This window comes from Eucalyptus grandis, chromosome 8, assembly GCF_016545825.1.
Source record: "Eucalyptus grandis isolate ANBG69807.140 chromosome 8, ASM1654582v1, whole genome shotgun sequence".
Classification (NCBI taxonomy): Eukaryota; Viridiplantae; Streptophyta; class Magnoliopsida; order Myrtales; family Myrtaceae; genus Eucalyptus; species Eucalyptus grandis.
Window position 1 is genome coordinate 42,928,683 of NC_052619.1, and position 4,227 is coordinate 42,932,909.

Sequence of the window (4,227 nt, forward strand, 5' to 3'; positions counted from 1 at the left end):
ATACATGCAATACTGGTGGATACTGGACGTGAGTCCCCTCGCAACGTGCGACGATACCGTGAAGTCAAAAGAAGTCTATACTATCCTAGACTTACCAGCCCAATTCCAATTCCCCCGGATTTTATTCGATGTTGTACCCTATCAATTAATGTCTCCTTTGTCGGGTACCTTGCCTAATTTAAGTTCACGGTCCCAAATGATATGGGCAGTGATGTCATATTAAAGCAATTTACTAATTTGAATGTGCTTTATATTCAAGACACAATTCCTAAAAATGAGGCCCTCGATATTATAGTGAATACACTCCTTTGTATATCGCCCAAGTGAGCATAAGTTTTTCTATGGAATTCACCTCGTTAATGGAAAATGAACAAAGTTGCACATTAACGACTTCGGATAAGACAAGCTAGTAGTATATTATGCTCTTAGGAGGTGCAATCTGTACACGATAAAACAAAGTTGTTTATTCTCTCCGTGCCCCGGGATTTTTGCTTGTAACTTAAGAACATCGATATTGACCAAGTGCGTTAAGTTTTAAGAACAAGGATTTTAGCAATTCTATTGTCAGTGAAGAATTTCTATTGCACAAATGCTATTGATCTCGTGGTGTCGGTGAACTTGACATAAACTCTTATTAGGTCTATCATTAAAGTGGAAAAATTTATTGAAACCACACTTTAGATCGATGATATGTAAAAATTACAATCACATTGGACCATAGGCTGATGATCACGTTCGATATATCATTGAAGAACATGAAATATTTTGGAGAAAAAGAATTACTTTTCAATATATTTTCATAGCTCTTCTTGATACCAAGAAACACACGCGCGCACACACACAAGAGAACCCTGCTTTAGGTTAATCCTAAGATTCCCTTTAAATAAAGAAGCACAACAAGTAACAAATTAGTATACAAAACTTCCTAATTTAGTTCCAATTTATAGCTCACACCAACACTCCCCCTCAAGTTGATGCATAAATCTCTTCGATGCCCAACTTGTCAAGTGTGCTATAGAAGATCTTGCTCAATACAACCTTTGCCAGTATATCAGCCCGTTGATTTTCATATTTAACAAAAGGAAATCGAACTATCTCGGTATCCAGATTCCATCTAATAAAATGTTGATCTACCTCGATATACTCTGTACGATGGTGCTGAATTGGATTGTGAGAAATATCAATGGTTGCCTTATTGTCGCAAAACAAATACATCTAAGACTTAGGAGCGAAGCCAAGTTCTAACATCAACCTCTTAAGCCAAAGAAGTCACAGTATCCTTTGGTCATTCCCGTAAATTTAGCCTCTACACTCGACAACACTATCACTTTTTGTTTCTTGCTTCTCGAAGTGAATAAATTCCTTCTCAATAGGGGTATACAAAACAAACTGCCCAAACCAAGAACTGCTTGGACTAGACAAGCCGGTGTGGTCCGGTTTCCAAGAGTATCGGTTCGGTTCCAAGTTCCTAAAAGTGGAGTTGGTTTTTGAATAGTATGGTTCCAGTTCAAGGGAAAACCGAACTAGACCAATTAAATGTATTTTATTTATTTATTTATTTATTATTTCTTTAAAAAATTAGTAAAACTTGAAGTAAACACAATCTCAGTCCAGTTTCAAGTAATGAAAAAAAGTAAAGGGAAAAAAGTAATCATGAAAAATCAATGATCATTCCCATTGCTCAGACTGATGATTCGATTCTCTTTTCAATCCTACGACTAACATATCTGGTCCCTAATCCTATTTTTGGAAACTAGACCGAACCAATTGGATTAGGAACCGATCAACCCTACTTCCCACAAAAGTAAAGTTTCATAATATCGATTTCTTGTTAGAAACACTTCCCGCCCAATCTGCATCTACAAAACCTTCAATTTCAAGATGACCATTCTTTGAAAAGAAAAGTCTTTCCTTGGAGCAAACTTCAAGTAGTGAAGGATTTGAACCACAACATCCATATCATCTTCATTAGGTTCATGCATAAATTGACTAACAATGCTTATAGCATATGTAATATTTGGGCAAGTATGAGACAAATAGATTAACTTGCCCACTAACCTTTGATATCTCTCCTTATCGATTGGTACCTGATTTAGATATTATCCAAGTTCGTGATTCTGAACAATTGAAGTATCAGTTGGCTTACAATCTAGCATTGCCACCTATATCAATAGATCCAGTACATATTTCATTTGAGAAAGAAATATGCCTTCTTTTGATCTGGCTACTTCAATTCCTAAGAAAAACTTGAGTCTCCTAAGATTCTTCATTTCAAACTCCATCATAAGCGCAGTGTCATTGACATGGCATGTGAGCAATAGCCATGGTAGACCAAATTGAATTGGTGACCCTACATGGGCGCGATGAGACTCCCTCTATAGCAGCAATCCTTGAGGATTTGACAACCAAGATGCAATAGATTTTGACCCAGAATCATACCATAAGTCTTCCGCAGCCCAAATCGCCATCAAGTTGGACAGCACTGGCTATGGCCTTTAGTTCTAAGTTGTTGAGATGTATACCTCTAACAAAGACAAATTGTGATATATTAATGGGGACCTTCCACAACCCTAATTGACAAACCCAAGCTTTAGAAAGTGGAAAAATGAAGATTCAATAGTGAAAGGATGGTGCCGAGTTTTTGTTGTATAGCATTCTTGTTGCTTTTGGCTTAAGTCAATATATATTTTGTACATTTACCAAAAAAAAATAAATAGTGAAAGGATGGTTAATTAATTCCATCGATCCAACCTTAATAGGTAACTTTATCAATTCCCCAACTACAAAGATGATATGGGATTCGATTGCTATTACTTTTTTGATGGAATTGGTACTTCTCAAGTTTATGATTTGAAGAGACATGTGACTAGAATGAGATAGGCTAGGGGGTAAGTACACTATCAGTGCCAAAATTTGTGTCTGGTGCTCACTTTGGTGCCAAAAGTTTCCGTCAGATCACTTAAGTACCAAAATGGAGAAAAAATGATCACTTTGATGCCACTGACGATAGATTCCAGCTAGCTTAATTACATGACTTTTATATTTTAAAAAAAAGTTACGGTGGCTTTAAAACGACGTCGTTTTCCATCCTCCTTAAGAAACGAGGTCGTTTTGCCGTCATACATGGACATCCTCACAGAAACGACGCTGTATAGCTCATATGAGGATTGAGATAAGGGTTTCTTTGTCGTTCGTTGCTTGGCCACCGTCGTTCGCCCGCCATCACTCGGCCACCATCGCTCGGGCACCATTGTAGTAGGTCGACCAGGTGAGCAAGGAGACACTGAGATTGTTGCTCAAGCAAGAAGTGGCAAGAAGAATAGGAGGCAAGGGCAGAGGAGGAGGAGGAAGAAGAGGGGTTGAAGGCACCGCTGCTGGGGTGTTGCTGCTGGTGCTGGTGCTGGTTGGTGCGCTGTTGTTCTTCGAGGAAGAAGAAGACGACATGCTTCTCTCTCTCTCTCTCTCTCTCTCTCTCTCTCTCTCAATTTGGGGATTTAGGGTTTTGGGTTGTGGGAAAGATGCCAAATGGCGTCGTTTTGTTATTTAGATGCTGATTGTAATCTACGATGAGCCATGTCAGCTTCAAAAATTAATAAAAAAAAGTACCACGTCAGATTTTCGGCCATTTTGATTGGCGTTGGCACTGAAATGATCGTTTTTCAAATTTGTTGGCACTTAAGTAATCCAAAATAAAATTTTGGCACCAAAGTGAGCGCCGTACACAACTTTTGGCACTGATAATGTACTTGCCCCGATAGGCTAGAGGAGCCATTGAAACTTACTACAATGGTTTTCAAGGCTTGTGGTGGGTGATGGATTTCCACCACCCAAATCCGATCATATATCCTACTAAAATAGAGAGATACAAGTCAGCTATATAAGAAGATAGTGTTTCTTTTCCTTGATGGATTGGATAATCACTTGGATAAAGTTCGAGTTGATGTGCTCCAAATGCAACCATTCCCCACAATTGAGCAAGCTTATGCTCATGTTTGACAGGAAGATGTACAACAAGTGATGATGTTGACAAGCATAGACACCACACACGCACACACGCCATTGTCATGGCATTGAGGGGGATTAAGATAGGACCTAGGAGGTGCCAATGCTATGAATGTCCAAGATGGTTGTCTCTACAAGTGGTGGAAAGAATAGTACTATCCCAAGGCAAAAATCTCAAACAATTAGTCGATGCACTTACCATGGTAAAATGAAACATAGTCATGA